Raw genomic sequence first — 19,185 nt, forward strand, 5'->3', positions numbered from 1 at the left:
GAAGCTGCTGTGTACTCCAGGCCAGGTTTCCTGTCCCTCCTCGGTATCCCCTCAGCTAAATGGTCTCCATTGCCCCAGGTGTGTGTCTCTGGAGGGCAGGTCTTGGGTGCCTGGCTCAGAAGAAGTGCTCAGTTCCTTCATACTGAAGTACAGGAAGAGCGACAGGCTGTGAACACTGATGAATCCTCACTGCCACTCACTGAGGCAAGTGCTGTCCACCCACCTCATTGCACAAACAGGCAAACTGAGCACCGGCAGCAGAGAGTCTTGCCCACAGCCAGCTGTATGGCGCGTAGAGAGTCTAGGGCAGTGATCAGCCAACCTCTTCTGTAAAGAGCCAGATGGGAAATACTTTAGGCTCCATGGGCCATTCAGTCCTGTTGCAACTATTCAAATGCCGTTCGGGACAAAAGCAGCTGTAGACGATGCATAAACCGGTACGGCTGTGTTCCATCAAAGCTTTATTTACAGGCTTCACATTATTTTCATGTGTCACTAAATATGATTCTCCTGATTTTTTCTCTAACCTTTAAAAAAGGTAAAAGTCATTTCTACCTCACAGGCTGTATAAAACCCCGTGACAAGCCTGACTCGGTGTGGGGTTCGTGGGCGACTGATCCCTGGTCCAGGGTGAAAACCAAGTAGCTTTCCCTACCCTGGTCAGCACTCCCTGGGGCCCCCAGCTCAAACACGGGGTGTGCTCAACAAATGGAAGAAGCAAACATGATTGAGCTAACGAACTTATCTAACCAACTAACCAGTTAACTAGGCCCTTATCTCTTGGGTTCAGAGTTGCCCCCTTCCCATCTCTGGGCTTCTTTAGACCTGACTGACCCCTTGTTCGCTGACCTATCTCCTTGAACTATTGACCAACCCCCACTGCTCTGACCTCTGGCCAGGCCTCCTGTCGATAGGTACTCATTACTGCGCGGCCTGAGAGCAGAGTGCAGTGTGCCTGTGTGTGGTGGGGAGAGGGCTTCAGGACAGAAGGTGTCTGGCTGCACCTTAGGGTTGGGGAAGAATCGTCCAGGCAGACAGAGGACACATTCCAGGCAGCAGAATACCCTAGACAAAGTGTACAGCTAAGAGCTGGCAAAGTGCAGGACCACCGCACATCCAGGAGAGTAGATACACAAGTTTCTCTCTGTATAGGGTTGGGAAGCAGCCACGGCAGAGCCAAATCCCTTCAGGAGCAGAGAGCGTGGGTCCAAACTCGGCCCTAGCCCTCACCCACTTGCGGGGCCTTCTCCTACAGTGTGAGTGAATCAGGAGGTCCCAGCTCGCCCCCTGTAGGCCTGCTCTACACCTAATACATGGCCATTCCTCCTTCAGAGTCATGCATTTGGATTCAGCAATGCCCTGTCTCAGTCACTCATTCACTCAACAAACATGGGTGAACCACCACCTACCTGCCAGACAGGTCCCTTCAGGTTTCAGATAATAAAGAAATGGTCTTCACTTTATGGAACTGACAATCCAGCAGGAAAGACTGATGATGGATGAACAAACAACGCCAAGAGTGGGGCCCCTTCTAGGAGCACAAGGAACTGGGAGAGCCGCACTGCAGGACAATGACTGGCAGCTGCTTCAGGCTGGCCTTCTTGGGGAGGGGGCAGTAGAGCCCAAATCTGAATAAGGAAGAAAATCAGCCAAGCAAAGACTCAGAGGGAACTACTGTGCCCAGTCCTGGAGCAGGAGCAAGTTACTTGAGGGACAGTCCCAAAAGATGGGCAAAGTGATGAGCGTGGTAGCAGAGAAGGGGGCCAGGTCATGCGGGACCTTGCAGGACACTGTGGGCAACAGATATAAGGGCCTGGAATGTGATCAGACTGATGCTTGTAGAGATACTTTGCTGTTGCTGCCATTGTGTGAGGAGCTGAGGGTGGGGACTGCAGGACAAGATGCCTGTCCCCAAACGTGCTGGGAGGGTGATATGCAGACAGGAGTCCTGCCAGGGAGCCAAGGGCTGGGTCCCCTGTGGAGCAGGCACAGAAGGCTGGGCAAGATGTGGGCGGTGGGCAGGCCCCGAGACTGCTGCTCTTGGCCTGACTCTGGCATTGGCTTGGCATTCGGCTGCGGGGGAGCCGTGTGTGGGCATGTCCCCGGGCAGCTGGCCTGCCTCCCATGAGACAGAAGCCGCAGGTAGGCCGGCTCGCCCAGGCCCAGCTGTCAGTGCTGTGGTGGTGAAGTGGGTTAAAAGGTGGCCGGGACCTCCCTGCCCCTGGAGCAGCACAGGGAACAGAGAGCTCCTTCACCCTTGCGAGGCCTTTCTTTGCTCATCTAACCAACTATACTGCAGTCCCACTGTGTGCCAGACCCAGCCAGACCTAGGGTCTGTCTAGCGAGGCATCTGCATCTGGTCTGGGATCAATCCTGGGATGGGTGCCCCTCTCAACAGCAGGCTTGTGGGCAACTCCAGCCCTGGCCCAGTCCTGGCTGAGTGATGTCAGATGCTTTTTTTCCTCCTCCTAGTTCCCATTTCCCAGTGGTGCCAGGACATCTGGCCCCAAAGACAGACCGTTGTGTGAGGTTCAGGTACTCAGTTCTGGTCTCAAACTTCCTGGGGGTGCCAGGAGTATGCTCCTGTGTGCCATGTGGCTGGTGTCTGCAAGGGAGGGCACCAAATAATGTGAAGGCCATGGGCAGGCAGCAGGGGTCTGTGGCTGGTGGGTCTGTGTCTGTGTGCATGTGTGGGGAACGGCTCCTGCAGGCTGCACTTGGTGGTGGCTCCCAGGAGCAGAAAATCCTGTGTGTTTATGTGTGACTGAGTGTATGTGTGTGTGTGCATGCATGTGCACTGTGACGATGCCTGTGCACTTATGTGTCTTTGTGTGTGCATGCACACATATCTGAGACCATGAGTGTGTGCACCCACATCGCATCTGTGTGTGAACGTATGACTATGAGTGTGTGAAGAGTGTCTGCGTGAGTGCACCTGTGTGCATATCTGTGTGTGTGTGTGGCCTGCGCTCCTGGCAAATAGTGTGGCCTAAGTCGACTCTGTGGCCTGTTTTCCTGCTGCCCCGCCCTACTTCTCAGTGAGTGTTGACTCAGGGAGGGACGGGCAGCCTTCGTTCAGGATTTCCTGGTCGGGCAGAAGTGGTGCCTTGAAAAGGGAACAATTATGTCCTAAAGTGGACACTGAAGGGTCTGGGCTGTGCAGTGTTCCATGGTGCCCAAGGCCAGGAGGCCACGTGCTGCCCACCAAGGCTGGGTGTCCAGAGGCAGCTGCAGAAAGGCTTTGCCCCTGAGAGAGGCCATAAGATGTGCCCGGAAGCCTTTCCCAAATGCTCTGCCCACCAGGGCCACATAGGCTGGGGCTCTGGGCCTGGCTGCCCTCTTACAACCATGGAGGGGGGATTGGCACAGTGGAGAGAAAGGGGAGATTTCAATGTCGCCAAGCACTGGCTGTCCCCAGGTCTCCCTCCAGGCTGGGTCAGGATATCTAGTCCCCCACCCCTGAAGTTTTATTCCTCCACCAGCCCACTCCCTAAAGCCTGAACTGAATCTAAAAGTGGGTGACAAGTCCCAGGAGAGCTCCACCATGTGAGGGGCCTGTCTGAAGTGTTGAGTCTGTCAGGGGGTCCAGGAGTATTGGCCCCACCTGGTGCTCCTGAAAAATTCAGAGTCCTGGGTTGCGCAGGCCTGATGAGTCAGCACTGGGCTTCAGCAAGGTCCCCTCCTGGAGCTGCTGCCACTTTCTGAGAGGCAAGGGGTGACCAAGCCTCCTCCCTCCTCACCCTCAGAACCCTGGGAGGCCTGTGTGGTGCCTGGGTTATGCTGAGGGCAAGGCTGCCCCAGGGCCAAGAGGCTGCGGGGGCGGGGCTGACTCTGGGGAGGGTGGGCAGCCAGCCTTGCCCCCGCTGGGCTCTGCTTTCTCCAGCCTGGGCGGTGAGGGCCTAATCTGCAGGACAAAGTGGGGATTTGCAGTCCAAAGGCTGCTAATAGGGCTTTAGCTCCTCTGTCAGCGCCTCTCCCTGGAGAGGGAAGAAACTCTCCCCAGGGCACAGGAGCCGCCTGTCCTGGCTTGTTCAGGGAAGTGGTGGGGACACAGCCAATGACAGGAACTCAGCTGTTTCTGAGCAGGGTCAGCACGAACAACAGCCCTCAAGGGGTTCTCCGGGGAACCTCCAGTCCAGGACCCTGTGAGCTCAGGCCTAGAGTGTGCGGCAAAGACACTGCCCCTACCCCTGTGTCCTGCCACCAAATCTGCCTCCTGCCAGAAAAACAGGTTGCAGCCCTTACATCCATTATGACTCTTTTCCTTCTGAACAAGGACTCTTCCACCCTGTCTCCATCCTGCTTTGTGTGATGCCCCAAAAGCCGGGCTGTGGGAGATGAACAGAGCCTTGAACCCCACTTTTGCCAACTTCGGTTCCCCAAGGCCCTGGCGTGGACCTGCCCTGCATTGGGCAGGGGATGGGGGAGGTGTCAGAGTCCCTGGGAGCTGCAGAGAGCCAATGCCTTTTGAAGCTGAGCGGAGGGGAGCACCCCAGGGCCCCCCTGTGCAGGTGCCAGAAGGGGGTGGTGCTAGGCTCTGGTCTCAAGCCCACAGCACACTGAGCAGCCACGAGCTAGGCGGGCCGTTAATAATTAACCTGAGGACTGGGCCTTGACCTCGTGGGCCTCTGAATAAACAGGCCTTTCTGGCCAAGCGTCCTTAGCCTGCTGGGGCCCGCTGGGCCCCTCATGGCCTCTCAGCCCCTTGACCTCTTTTGGCCTCGTGGTCCAGGTCTCCCTCCCCCTCCTTAGCTGGAGCAGTGACCAGTGGCCTGGGCCTCTCTGACCCCCACCCTGGATCAGCCTGCCACCTACTCCTGTCCTGACACCTATTCTCACCCCAACCCCCCACCTCATAGCCTTTGAGGTGAGCATCACTTCTTAGGCCGGGATTCGATGATGGAGTGTCTCAGCCCCAGCCTCAGCCTTGCCAGGGCTTGTTGACTCAGAAGTCCCCAGCATAGCTTCAAGCTTTAATGCTGAACTTCTGTGTCTGGAGCCCAGTTTGATGTGATTCTTGTGCATACTGCCGTTTGGAACCTGAATCCCAGGTCTGACCGAAGGGTGAAACTCTCAGGGGCAGGCAACGTGCAGCTTGGGCTGCACTGAGTGCCCCTGTGTAAACAGTCAGGATTGTCTGTCAAAAGTTTCATGTTCAAGCTCTAGCTCTGCCTGAACAGGCTTTGTGACCCTGAGCCAGTGCCCCGACTCTCTGGGCCTCAGTTTGCCTATCTATACAATAAGGAATAGCACAGAAGTTCTTGGGCTTGCCAGCTCCAGGATTCTAGACCTCATTCCAGCTTGGAGTGAGACAAGGACAAGAACTGCATATGTCCCACGCTGTCCCCAGTAATCACTCAAGGACAGAGTCATCTGGGTGGGCCCCCGTGTTCCTGGCTACCCAGCATCCACACTTCCTTCCTCTAGGGAAGCCCTGATGTTCTTTAGGGAACCAGTCTTTCCCTTCTCAGACCACATGGTTTGAGCAAGGCTGCCCCAGCCCAGTGCTCCAGAGGGGGTCACGTGCCTTGGGCCTGGCCAATGGGTGTCAGCCCTGAGAGTTTTGCTGGAAATACTGGGGAAAATTGTTTTCTTTTCCCTAGGGGGCAAAGCAGAAGAATGTGAGCCGAGAGGCTATTTTGCTGAGCCTGTGGAAGGTGGAGGAGTCGAATGGGAAGTAGAGCTCAGAGATAGACGTGGATTTCCACAACTGAGGTTCAGCTGTGCCTGAAGCTGGCTCCAGCCTGGGCTTTTCCACTGCAAGTGTTAGTAAGTTCCTTTTCTGCTCAAACCAGTGTGGACTGGGTTTCTTCTTTGATTCACCATCTCACACCTGACCCAGACCATGCAGGAAGATGTCCCAAATGCACAACAGTCACAGCTGTACACACTGCTAAGCACCTACACAGAAAATGTTGAAGAAGAAAGGGCCAGTGAGGAAGCCTGGCTGCAGTGAGAGGCCAAGGGAAGGCTGCGCCAACCAGGTAGTGACAGGCAGAGAGCTCGATGCCTCGGCCTTTGGAAGCCATTGGGGGTTCTGGATGAGGGGATGGTGGGTGAGGCTGACGGGCTGGAGCTCACCGACAATGAGATGAAGGTGAATGTGTGTGCATGCGTATCCTCATGCAGGCGTGCACGTCCACACTTTGAGCCTTGCATGCAACAAACATCCTGTGGCCTACTCTGTGAGCCCTTTGAGTCCCTGTCCACTGCACAGGCCTGGAGCTGGCTCTGTATGGGAGTGGGCCAGAGGCCTCTGGTCAGTTGGTCCCCCTCTACTGGGGACTACGTGGATCCTGGGAGTCCAAGGACCACCAGGGTGTGGCTGCCTCCTCTGTTCCACCATAGGTGGGAGGGATATCTGGGCATCTGGAGGAGCAGAACTCAGCCCCAGTAGGTCTCTCCAGGGCCCCCAAGGAAGGTGACCTCATGGGCCTCGTGGGGCTGGGCTCAGGGAGAGGCCTTATCCTGGGCCCAGGCTGTCTTTATGACTCTGGTCAGTGGAGAGTCCTAGAGGCAGAGAGCCTCAGACACATGGTTCACATAACACATGCATGCAGACATGCATGCACAGGGTAGACAGATCACACGAATGACACCCTCACAGACAACCATCTTGTGTGGGCCCTGGGGTGGTGCAAGTGGGGGGCTTCTGTGTGGGCAGTGAGCAGGGGCAATAAACACGGAGCCCCCGCCTCCATCCTGTATGACTCCTAGGCCGAGGCCTGGAAAAGTCTCTTTACCGACAGTGGGACCAGCTGGATGGGAGTCCTCCCCGAGCGAGTCCTCTCATGTGTCTGCTCTGTTCCTTTCCTTTACCTGCCTTGGCCTTGGCCTTGGCCTGTTTCAGCCCCTTTCTCTTTTCTGACACCTGGGTCCCTCCTCTCTCTATTACTCTCGTTTTCTGTTTCCCAGGAGAGGGGCCAAGCCAAGAGTTCAGGCTCAGAACCCTTGGTTGCTCAGTCACTCGGCAGAACTCTCGTCTTAACACTGCTCCCTGCCCTGCTTCCTCTCTCTGGCCAAAGCCATCTTGCCCTTTGCTCTGGAACTGCTAGCACCCTAGAGGGGCCGCTGGCCTTGCTTCCTCCCCCAGCTCTGCAGCCCCTGCTCCTCCCCTTAGGCCAGCCAGCTGGGCTGTGGGGAGGCCACAGGGCCAGGACACTTGTCCTGGCCCCAGGCAGGACTCTTGCTCTGGTCACAGAGTCACACTGGCCAGGCCCGGCCCTACTCTGTCTCCTGAAATCCCTAGAGACCTGGGCAAGGCTCCTCCACTGGGTAGCTTTGACTCCTATCTATCTCCAGGTTGGGAAACTGACACCAGTTTGGGGCAGAAGTCCACTCTGAGGGGCCTCTGTTGGGGGGCTCCAAGCAGAACTGTGGTCCAACCAGCAATGAAGTGGGAAGCAGGACCCTGCACCCTATAATCCCCCTCAATGGGGCCTCGAAGAAGAGCTTGCCCTGGAATGAGGAATAAGAAAGAAGAACCATTTCACAGCTGTGGATCTCATCAGGGTGGGGAGCAGACACAGGGCTCTTCAATGGGGTGGGGTGTGAGGTAGGGCTACAGGTGGGGAAGAGTGCCTTCCAGTCTGGGCAGTCACTGTCCTGGGGGCTATTATTATGCTTACTGCTGCCCTCCAGGCCAGAGCCTACCGGTGCTTACCTCCAGGAAGCCTGCCTGGCTGGACTAGAAGTGGGAGGAACCCAAAGCAGTGGCCTTGTCCTCATCAAGCACCTAGACTAGGACTTGTCCCATCATACTCATGAGTCTGGAAGTTACAGGGACAGGGCTGGTCCATCCACTCTTGGAAGACCCCATCTACGACCCGGCCTGCCTGGGCCTCGGGGTTGGGCTAGTCAGTGGGAGCCTGGGCTGCATTGGATATTCCCCAATATTACATTTCAGAATCCAGGACAGGGCCCCAACTTCTGATCCCTGATGGGCTGGCGTTCAAGCAAGGTTTCTCACTGGGTCCAGGGCTGCCAGTTTCTATGGCAGACAAGCCTGGGCAGTGTCAGGAGTTACCAGGAGCTGGAGGAAGATCAGGCGGGGACAGCAGTCAGTGTCTACAGTGTATCTGGCTACCTTGGTTTGCGTCTGGCTGAGTGCTTGGTGGGTGCTTTTCGCTCTTGGAGTCTCAGCTGATATCCAGAGTGGGACCCTCCTCCCAGGGTTGTAAGGTAACGTGCATAAGTGCCCAGCCTGCTGCCCTTAATCAGTGTAGCTGGTAGCCCTGCTCAGGCCAAGAGGCCTGGAGGCCTGGAGGATCCAGGTCATTTCTGCAGACCTGGGCAAGACCTGCCACTGGGCAAAGGGAAGTGTCTTGACTAAGTCTCCCCATTCTTGGGCCCCGGTGTCCTCAAGGCATAAATGTTCACTTATGCACGTGCTTGCACGCATGTGTTTGCATGCGTGCACGCGCACACACACACACACACACACACACACATCTGACTTCACTCCCCAGGACCCAGCCACCTGCTGGAAAACCAAGAGCTGCCTTTTCAAAATAATGATTAAGAATCAGCATTGACTATTCAAATCGAAACTCCCCAAACCCTCTGTGGGGTACCCAGCTCCTCTGGAGCCTGTGGGTAAAAAGCTCTTACCATAGTGGAAAAAGCAGTCTGCTGGAACCGAAATCTTCCCCAATTTAGCTGAGTCATTTTCTTGTGGTTAAAGAAGTCCAGGTCACCTCTGGCCCTTCCCCTGATGGGCCAACTTGGGGGACCCCAACCTATATTCCTCTCACCCCTCCCAACTGCACGGTCCTCCCAGCAGAGCCCTGACAGTAAGACTCTCTCCCACCCCCAGCTTCTAGAGGCTGACCCCTGCTTGCAGGCGGGAGCCCAGAACCCTGGAAGATTGGAACCAGGGGCACGTCACAGAGTGAGCTGTGGGTTACAGCGGAGAAGTGGACAGACCCACAGCCTGGGCAGTTCTAGGGTGCTACAGTCTGGGCGCCCACAGGCCCTTGTTGTGCAGCCCTTGCTGCAGCTGGGGATGGGGACTGTGACTGTGCTGCGTCTGAGGGGCCTGCATCTGTCGGCCGAGATGTCTGGCCCAAGAGCGGCAGGCTCCTGCTCAGCCTTGGCTCCCAGTTCAATGGAAGCTGTTTCTGGTTGATGCTCCCATCTGCCCCTCCCTTGAAGACCCTTAGAAAGCTTCCAGAGGCCATCCTCTGGGAAGATGGAAGGCTGATGTGGGTCACCTGAGCGCTGTGTGGAGAGCCTTGTATGCACCAAGCTGCAGCAGTGCTGGGCAGGGAGGGTGGCTGGCTCTGTGGGCTGTGGGTCCTCCAGGTGTGTCTGCGCCATGTGCCAGAAAGCAGGGATCTCCTGGGATGGCCTTCACAAGAACCCTGGGCTTCTAGCCCAGATACTCTCTGGGAATCAGCAGGAGCCACGAGGCTGCCCAGCTGTCTGCTCTTGGGCTTCGCTCAGTGGTCATGCTCTGCCCGGTACTTTGCATCCTGCTTGAGAAATGGGGGTGCTGATACCCATGGCCCCAGGATAGTTGGGAAACTACAGGAATGGCAGAGTCAGAGGGAGACAGGAGGCCAAGACCCTAGGTATATGGGGTAATCGAAAGCCTTGATGCATTTGGGGGCTCAGAGCCCAAATCAGACCCTTGTGGGGTCCAAGGGCACATCCCAGCTAGGCGACCAAGGTCATCCCATAGAGCTTCCCTTAGCAGAATGTCAGGGTGCAGAGCAACCAGCCAAACAGTACCTGCATCCCAGAAGCTGTGGGGAGGGACCTGGGCTGGGTGAGACTGAGTCAAGGAGTGCTGCTGGGCCCCTATGAAGGGTCAGGCACTGCAGCGGATGCCAGGGAGCCCACCTCCCTAGAGGGCCCCTTGGCCCTTCTCAGTGCCCAGCGGGTGCCCCCTGGACCGGCCCTGGGAGCTCTGTCACCCAGAGTTATCCCACACCCACTTGGACTGGGTCCTCCCAAGGCTCTGACAGCCAGTGTTTGGGAAATTAGGTGAGGGGGGCCTGGAATGAGGGTGAGGAAGGGAACTATTTATGTCTAAAAGTCATCTTGAGATTTTCAACATATTTTTTATTTTTCAAAACAAAAGCTCTATACGTTGGGGGGGCATGTAGGGGGGGGTGAACCTAGCTTTGTGGGAAATGAGTCAGATAGCCATAAAATGTGTTTTTCTGAACCGAGGGGATTATTTTACATTTTGTGGCATGAAAACACTGAGAGGAGCCTCCGCCTGGTCTCTAGGGGGCTCCCTGCTCGCCAGCCCGGTCTCCGGCAGCCTGTCTCCTGCATCCCTAAGCTGGGGCTCTCACCATCCCAGAGGAGAGGAGAGCCCTGGCTGCTTCCCGAGAGCTCCCTTCTCGCTTCTCTGTGCCCAGGCCTCTCCCCTCTTCCCTGCTGACCTCACCTCCCATTCTTTCAGGCAAGAGTGAGGCTGTGAAGGGCAGTGGCATCGTGGTGGGTCCCGGCTTCCCCATTTACAGTCTGCAAATCTGGGTCAAGTCCAGTGGGCCTCAGGGAGCTTCCTATCCCTCATCTGATGGACAGGCCAGTGGAGGGGCCACCCCTCATCCTCCCCTCCCCCCACACAACAGGTGACAAGATGTAAGGAGAAACTTAGGAAAGCGTCTGTATGTCTTTGGTGCTCAGTAAAGGGGTTTCTTCCCTCACTGTCAAGCAGCATCCTTGAGTGTGGATGAGTGAGAGGCACAAGGGACAGCCTTTTCCTTTGGAGGCCCTTCCCAAGGTCAGATGGGAGCGGTCCTCCCCTTCCTCCCTGGGGCCATCATCCTTCCTGGGAGCAGCTTGCTACCAGCTCTGATCCCAGGGAACAGGAAGCACAGTCCCTATCCCAGTGACTGGGGACCTCAGGAGCGCTAGCATTGTGGAGTTCCAGAGGCCCACAGAGAACAGGACCTGGTGGCTTTGAGGCCTCAGGAGATGAGAGACCCCTAACTCTTCATCTCCGTCCATGCGGGGGCTCAGCCCAGAGCTTCCCAGAAGTCTGTGCATTGCTGGGTGTCTCCCCTGCCCTCCGCCTCCATGGGCTAGAGTCGCAGACCCCATGGCGAGGCTAGTGCCTATGGGGAGAGGGCTGTAGTGGCCCAAGGTGGGGCAGAAGCCAGGAATGAATGTGGGATGCAGATCATGTTAGCTGGTTCTGGAAACTCACCACCTTTCTCTGCTGCAGTCATGCACTCACTTTTTCTTTGGAGGTAATGGCAAAGGATTCACCCTGTGTCCTCCTCCCTCCCCGTGGGTTTTAGTTCTTCCTGGGACAAAGGGCAGGAACAGGGTTACCAGTTGCTTTGCCTGGCTCAGCATCATTTTCTCTCATTTCAGCCACAACACCTGGATTTTTCTGGAAGCACTTCTCCTCTCCCACTCTCAGTCCATGCAGTGTGAATGAGGCTCCCTCCCTTCCCCTCAGCATGTTTGTGGGTATGGGGGATGGGGACATGACTCAGGGTCAGTCAATTAGTATCTTCTATCCTCCTGGACACAGTGGCTGGTTCACCGATGAGCCTATGGTCCAACAGAATCTAACTCGAGGACTTCTGATGAAACTCTTCAAAAACTGAAGCTCTGTTCTGGCTTGCTGGGTATCTGTTTGGAGGCCTCATGTTACTGGAAACCCCTAACAGTAGACTGCAGCCAGCACAAAGGATGGCAAACCTAGAGATGCAGTGATAGAGGACTCTTGACAACATAGTCTGGCTGCTGGATCCAGCCACACCTGAAGACACATCCCATTATCTTTGTTTTCCTCACTGCATTTGGCTGTATGTGTGGGTCACCGGCACAGAGGCAGGTATTTTGGTGAGCTATGCCAATGTTATATGCTCTTTCCTGTTTGGGCCACTCAAAATAGGATTCTACAAGAATTTGTAAGCCAGTTACCACGAGCTGAGGCCTAGCCAGGAGTGAGGGCCCAGTCAGGGCGACCAGCGCACAGAAGCCTGGGTGTGTGGGTGACTCCCACAGAGAGGCCCCTCAGGGGTGAATTTGGGAGCCAGCTTCATGAGAAGTAGCTTATGACTGTCCAATTATTAAATTTAGAAAAAGAAACAGCAGGATGTTCTTTTACCTTCACGTTTCCTTCTGTCCAATGGGCACTTCTGCTTGCTGAGGGCACTAAAATTGGTGGTGAAATCGTTTGTTTTGCTAGATGTCAGCATTTCTTCTTCTTTTTTAAATTAATTTTTTAACATGTTTACTTTATTTTATTTTTATTTTTATTTTACTTATCTGTTTTTAGAAAGAGGGGTAAGGAGAAAGAGAGGGAGAGAAAAATCAATGTGTGGTTGCCTCTCACACAACCCCAGCTGGGGACCTGGCGTGCAACCTAATCATGTGTCTTGACTGGGAATCGAACCAGCGACACTTGGTTCACAGGCCGATGCTCAATCCATTGAGCCATAGCAGCCAGGGTGATGTTGGTGTTTCTAAAGCTGGAAGGAGCACTGCACAGGGCAGTTCTGCAGAGCGAGCTCATTACTGTGTCTGGCACTCAATGAAATTTGGTGACTGAAGGAAAAGACTTGGTTGTGTGACTCCCTGCTCAAAATCCTCCAATGGCTTTCCGTGGCAGTTATAATATGTAAAATCTACATTTCTTCCTTTGCCTTACGGGTAGGGTGACTGCATTGTTTATTGAACAAGCAGAGACACTTTTTGTGAGTCAAAAGGGATGCAAGGAACAATTACTCTGAACCAGCGGGAGTGAACCAGAACTGTTCCAAGCAAAGTGGGATGCATGGCTACGTGACCCCATGGCCTCCAGGGAGCTGGTCTCTGCCCCACTCTCTGGCCTTGTTTTCTGTGCCTGCCCCTCATCGGGCCACACTGGCCTTCCATTGGAACTTTGCTCTGTCTGTTTTTTCACCTGGAGAAGTCCATTTTTTTTTAAGATCTTATTTATTTACTTTTAGAGAGAGGGGAAGAAAGGGAAAAAGAGAGAGAAACATCAATGTGTGGTTGCCTCTTGTGTGCCCCCAACTGGGGACCTGGCCCACAACCCAGGCATGTGCCCTGACTGGGAATCAAACCAGCGACTCTTTGGTTTACAGGCCGGCACTCAATCCACTGAGCCACACCAGCAGGGGCTGGAGAAGTCCTTTGAGAGTATGGATCTTTCTTGTTACTTTGGTTTCCACTGGACAATGCCTCATCAGGGCCTTCCCTGACCTCCCAGGCCCACCCAGGTACTTCTGCCACCAGGTCCAGTTTCCTTTTCCTCCTTCCTTGCACTCAGCTCTGTGTCCCAAGTCCCCAACATGGAAGCAGGTGGGGAGTGAGCCCACAAGGTTTGGGAACACAGTCCTCAAGCATCTGTCACCTCTCAGTAAATACTTGTGTTCCCAGCTCTCATCTCCCATGTGAAAGTGAAGGGAGGCAAACTTCAGCCTCAGAGGGAGGTGGGGAAGTGAAAGTCAGAGGAGGGGGAGGAAACAGGGTGGGTAGCAGGCAAGCCAAGTTGGGATTCTTCCCGGCCCTGATGACACACAACACTGGGCCCACCAAGTCCACCCAGAAATCAGATGCACGTTGACCTCAGTCACTCGGACACTTCTTTTAGGAAGTATGGGGAACCTGAATGTAAATGTGGATTGGAAAGCAGCTCCCCCAGGGGAGCACCCCCAGCAGACACAGGCACAAATTGTGTGGGCAGACAGAAGACACCAGATATGTTTATAATTTTCCTAATTGCCTCTGCCCTTTCTGATACTGGGGCTCTATAAAGTTGTCACAGCCATGGTTGTCATTCGGCTCTGGCTCGCTGTGCATGCACGCGGGTGTTTGTTTACAGGACGCAGCCGGCAGCAAGCCTTCATGTGGGCTCTGACCCACCCCTTTGGCTGCCATGAGGGGCTGGCCCCCCTCCAGGATTCCCAGACAGATTTGCTTCTCCAGATTCTTTAAAGCAAAAAAAAACCTGAGTATTGGTGATCACTCAGAGTCTTGGCAGAAAACCAAACTCAGCCCGAATGGTTCCAGTGCAGGGACGTTAACAAAGGGACTGCTTGTTGGGTGTGACCAGGGTTGAGGGAATCAAGACAGGATGTTGAGGCCCTGACAGCCGCGATTGCCACCCCTGTAGGCTCCAGGGCCGAAGCAAGGCATCCGCGCTGTTGGAGCCCAGTGAGAACTAGATCCATGGAGGGCAGAGGACAAGCCACCTGAGAGCGGTTGTAATCTTAGGGACAAGCAGATGGGGCACCGGAGCAGGCAGAGACAGAGATGAAACGGTCCAACCCTTGTCTTCTTCACTCCTCTGATCTCCTGCTGGTACCTGCCATTATCCAAACCCAACTGGAAGCCAGATGTGTGGTGGGCCCTCAGTATGGTCCACACAGGCCAGGTCTCAGTGCAGAGAGTACAAGCCAAGTGGATCTGACTGCAAACAAAGAATAACCAGTGTGCCTGGGTAAGGCATTCTGGGCCAACTCTATGGCCAAGGTTGGTGGAAACCCTTCTTCTCTTACCCCCAAAGGTCTCTTGAGTCTGTCCACCTCTGTGCCACCAAGGTGTTGCTCACCACAATGCATTCTCCACTCTTCAGTGCTCTCCACGGCTCCTGTTGCTCTTAGCACATTGACCAAAGTCTGAATCACTGCGAATATGACAGTGTGACCCAGCTGACCTCTGGCCTCACCTCTTGTCCTCCACCTGCCGCTCTGCTCCACACTCTGTGGTCACACTGGAGAGTTTTCAGAACCCAGAACATTGTGATTCTTTCCACCGCTGAGTTTTGTATATGCTGTTCCCTCTGCCTGGATTCTCTTGGCCTGACCCTCAATTATTTATATATCCCACCAGTTCTTCAGATATCAGCTTAAAAACCACATCCTTAAGAGCAGCTTCTCTGAGCCCACAAAGCGGGCAAAGTCTCATTCTCATCACCCCTGAATTTCTTTACTTCACAATATGTGTCACAACTATAATTAACTAACCAATTGAGTAACTCTCTGTTTATTGTCTGTCTCCCTAGAGAGATAGTGACTACCACAAGATCCTGCTCTGTCTGCCTGGCTTGCTGGTCTGCCCAGCACAGTGCCTACACATAGTAGGTATCCCACAAATACTTGCTGAGTGACTGAAGAAAGAACTTCCAGCTCCGGTAACAGTAGGCTAGAGTATTTGGGCCTATCCTTGCACTGAAAACAATGAAAAAAGCTGAATAAATTAAATATATATATAGCACTAAAGAGATGGCAGTATGAAAGAAAATTGCCAGGCCAAAATTGAAGGGCAGAACATTCAGACAGGTAAGCAAGAGTAGAAGCCACTTTTTACCTGGGGCATTTCCTGATCTCCAAAAATTGGAATTTTATTTTCAAATTTTTGACAGCCTCATGGAATGAGACAGAAATCCCAGGACTCACACAGGTGAGGCCATATAGTAAGACACACCACATTGATGTGGAACTCTAAAGGGCTACACTCTCAGGATAAAGGTGAACCAGAAGTAAACCAGCTCTCACATAACCTTGCAATCTACTTCTCATCTCCTGGGTGGGCTAGGGAACCTCCAGCCTTAAGGTTGATTAGGGTGAACCTGGACTAGTTGTGTTCCCCTATGTTTAGCAGGAGAAAAAATATGCTCCCTAGTGAGAGGTACCTTAGTCCTCAACCTAAAATTTTTCTTTCAAACAATTGTTCTAAAACAATGACCAGCACATAGTCAAATATGATCAGACACACAAGAAAATAAGACACTGTGAGTCAAAACTAGGATAATAAACAGGAAACAGAAATAGACCATTAAGAATTAAAATCGTTGACTAGAAAAGAACTGTGCACGTGATGTTTTGAGGAAATAAGATATGCTTAAAGATAACTTAGGGAATGGGAATCTATAAAAAAATGACACTGTAAATCTGAAAAAAGGATCAGGTTGAATCTCTAGAAATAAAAACTATAATAACCAAAATCAAGACTCAATGGACAGGTTTAACTGCAGAGTAAACACAACTGGGAAGAAAATTAGGAAAGCCAAAAAGAAGTCAGAAGAAATTATTACAATGTAGCACATAGAGACAAAAAGAAAATATGGAAGAGATGATATAAAAAAAAGAGGAGAGAAAGTCTAACATATGTTCACATTGTCCCTGAGGGAGAGGGGAGAGGAAATGGGCAGAAGCAATGTTTTAAAGATTAATATGTAAAGATTTACTGAAACTGATGAATGAATGACCAAAGGCACACACTGAACCATTTAATGGTGAGTTGTCCTTTGGTGATAATAGCTCCATGTTTCAGACAACCTGGAGCTCAAAAAATACTGATGGATGATTCTGGACCCAGTATACTATTGGCCAAGGGCCATGATGTCATACAGTATCAAGGTCAATGTAGCAAAGGACACGAAGAAAAGGTGGAAAATACCCTTGCCTCCTTAGGAACTATTTGGGCAGTCAGCCCTGAGAGGACCACAGCTGCATTTTCCTGTTCCTTCTTCTCTCCCACAGGCCTTACTGACCTGTCACTGGGAGAGCAGAATGCCCTACTCCAGGGTCCCTCCATAGACAACTGGGGTGCAGTGGTATGGGTGGGTGGAGTGAGAAAGTTAGCTGCTCCACCCTGATGCAATTCTAATCGGACATCCTCCTCCTACATATGGTGCCCCTTCTCTCCTCTGCCTCTGGTCTTTGCATTACTGGGCTCTGGTCTGGGCTTTCAGGAGTGCTTAGTAGAGACTTACTGACTGCCTGGCTGCTATGGTCTCTTTATGGCTGGGGTGGAGGATCTGAAAGAAGAGGCGATGCTAGAGTATCCCTTTGTGCTAATTGATAAAGGCTTGATGATGCCAACATCACCTTAGGGTCCTCCAACCCCAGGCCTCAACATGGGCCAAGGAGCTCTAACATCTCTCATTGTCTAGCCCACCAACATCACCTACAACCTGGATGGCGAGGATCTAGAAACTGGATTCCAGAGACAGTAAGGGAATCATCCAACCCTTAGTTCTGCAGCCTTCTGGCTCTCAACTCTGAGCTCTCTTGGGAAGGTGGGTTGTTTGTTTCTGACTCACACTCCCCTGCTGGCTGCCAGGTGACCTGGTCCTGGTCCTCCTTAGTGTGACTTGTCCTGGGATCAGGTTCTGTGGTTGTTCTGTTCTGGAGGGACACCCATTCATCATCTTGCCTCTGGGAATCCTGGCACACCTTTCTGACATGCTCAAACAGAGAGGCTGCCAAACCTGTGCCTGGTCACACAGCAGGTGTGTGGTGAGGTGAAGATGTACATGGTCCCATGCCCCCAGTGGGTGGAGATGCAGGCCCAGCCCTGTGTAATCAATATCAAGCCTGGGCACTGTGAGCAGCTCCATAGCAGAGCTTCATGGAGGCCCTGGGCCCACCTGCGCCCTCCAGCATGGGCCAGGTTTTCCCAGCCCCGACAGCAGGCCCTCCAAACTACTGTGCTGCATGGGTCCCAGTCCCAATGTCTTGTCTCATGGGAAAAACAGGAAGGGATGGCCAACTGCACTTGACCTCCCAGCCCATGATGAGTAAAGATAGGAGAGCATGTGGACTCCCAAACCTGACTCTGCAATGTCTCTGACATGGCATTCCAATTTCTAAAATTCTCAAAGATGTTCCAAACAACATGCAGTTGATTTAATTTAAAAAAATTAAAAACTAAAGTAAATTAAGTTTAAGAATGTTGGGTGGAGGCGGGGGAGGGGGAGGGTGTCATGGAATAAAGCCAATAATGAGAGTTTTTGGAAAACATGAGTATTTTACTCTCCTGTGTGGATTTGGGGGTGGAGAGGGCTCAGCTCTTTCACTGGACACAGGGGGTAGGGACCCAGGTGCTGATCCTGCCCCCACCCTGGTCATTGCTGGCCCTGGTGGACTGGGCGCCGTGGTGAGCAGCGGGGCTGCTGGGGAGCCTGGGTGCAGTGCAGGGAGGAGAGGACGCAGGCGGGCTGCTCTCCTTTCTCGGGTGGCTCACACACACCCCGGGCAGCGCTGTCCTACATAATTATGTAAAGTGCACATCACTCAAGATGCTCATCTCGCCTCTGACACATTTCGGGCTGAGAGCCATCGTCCCCACCTCCCCTGGTTCAGGGGCCCAGCCCATGACTCACATGCCTCCACCTCTCCCCAGTGAGATTGCTCCTCAAATAGAGGTCGTCGGGCCTTGGTGAACCGGGGAATTGTTCTCATGAGGACCTTTTGCCCCTCTTGGGCCTGAAATCTCTTCCAGCTTCAGGCTCAGAATCAGCCCCAAGTTCATACGCTCATGGCACAAGTTCATACACTCATGTCATGCTCCTGCACCTGCGCCTGCGCCCACATGGCGCCACTCTCCCCTTGGGGTCGCCCACAGCCCAGACCTGTTCTCTCTCCTTTCTGCCGCCCTGCACCAGCCTGGCTGGCTCCGCTGGGCAGGGGCCAGTGATTTAAGGCCTCCTGGCCCCTCTCAATACCTGCTGCCCTCCCTTAACAAGTGGCATCCAACTGTTTCCTGTGCTTGATCAGTGAGGTGGTTGGGGGTGGGGGGTGAGGTTTGTCCAAGAGCTGCCTTCCTTCCTTGCCTGAGGGGTTTGGTCATGAACTCAAGTAACTCTTGAGGTGGCATTCCTGGCAGCAAAGGAAAAAGCAGGGTAGGTTTCTGGAGCAATTTCCTATTGGTGATCCTAGGTCTGGGAAAGCTTGGCCAAGGCCTCCTCCCACCTGCCTCTGTGGTCCCTTCTTACCCCTCCAGACCCCCAGGAGCTTCCCTGATTTGGGCGTCCAGTCAGGCCTCCCCACAGGGTGGAGGGCAGTCTCCCTCCTTACTTCCTGGGCTCGAACTACGTCAGGCAAATGGGAACCAGCTGTTTGGCCAAGTACTGAGATGACCCAGTGGGGGACTGAGAGAGGAGGGGGGCAGGAGGTGTCTCCCTGACACACATAGCATATCATTTTACTCCCCTGCCACCAGCAAGGGGAGGGCAGGGCCATCCTACATGCTGATGTTCCAGCTTCCCAAATAGAAAGGAGTTATTGGGAAGGCCCAGGGTCAAGAAAGAGCGGGGGGGTCTCAGGATTTGGGGAGGCTGTTGTACCAGTGAGAACGCTTGTTCTCATCGAACAGGCGTCGTCACCTAGGATTTTGCACTTGCGTCAAGAAACTTTTACTGCAACAAGCACATGGGGCACCGTTGCTAGCTCTGCTTAGAGCAGTGGAGAAGGTCTGACC

The 19,185-nt window shown here is 53.6% G+C and overlaps 1 long non-coding RNA gene across 1 annotated transcript; it reads left to right on the forward strand.

Annotated features, from left to right (window-relative positions):
• Positions 1-2,077: 2,077 nt before the first annotated feature.
• LOC149994447 (uncharacterized) lies at positions 2,078-11,630 on the forward strand. The gene is made up of 3 exons (XR_016507756.1): positions 2,078-2,142; positions 5,604-5,769; positions 11,498-11,630. It is a non-coding gene; the product is annotated as an uncharacterized LOC149994447 (long non-coding RNA).
• Positions 11,631-19,185: the final 7,555 nt, after the last annotated feature.

The sequence above is a fragment of the Furipterus horrens genome, unplaced genomic scaffold (assembly GCF_987537825.1).
Source record: "Furipterus horrens unplaced genomic scaffold, mFurHor1.1.pri manual_scaffold_13, whole genome shotgun sequence".
NCBI classification, from domain to species: Eukaryota; Metazoa; Chordata; class Mammalia; order Chiroptera; family Furipteridae; genus Furipterus; species Furipterus horrens.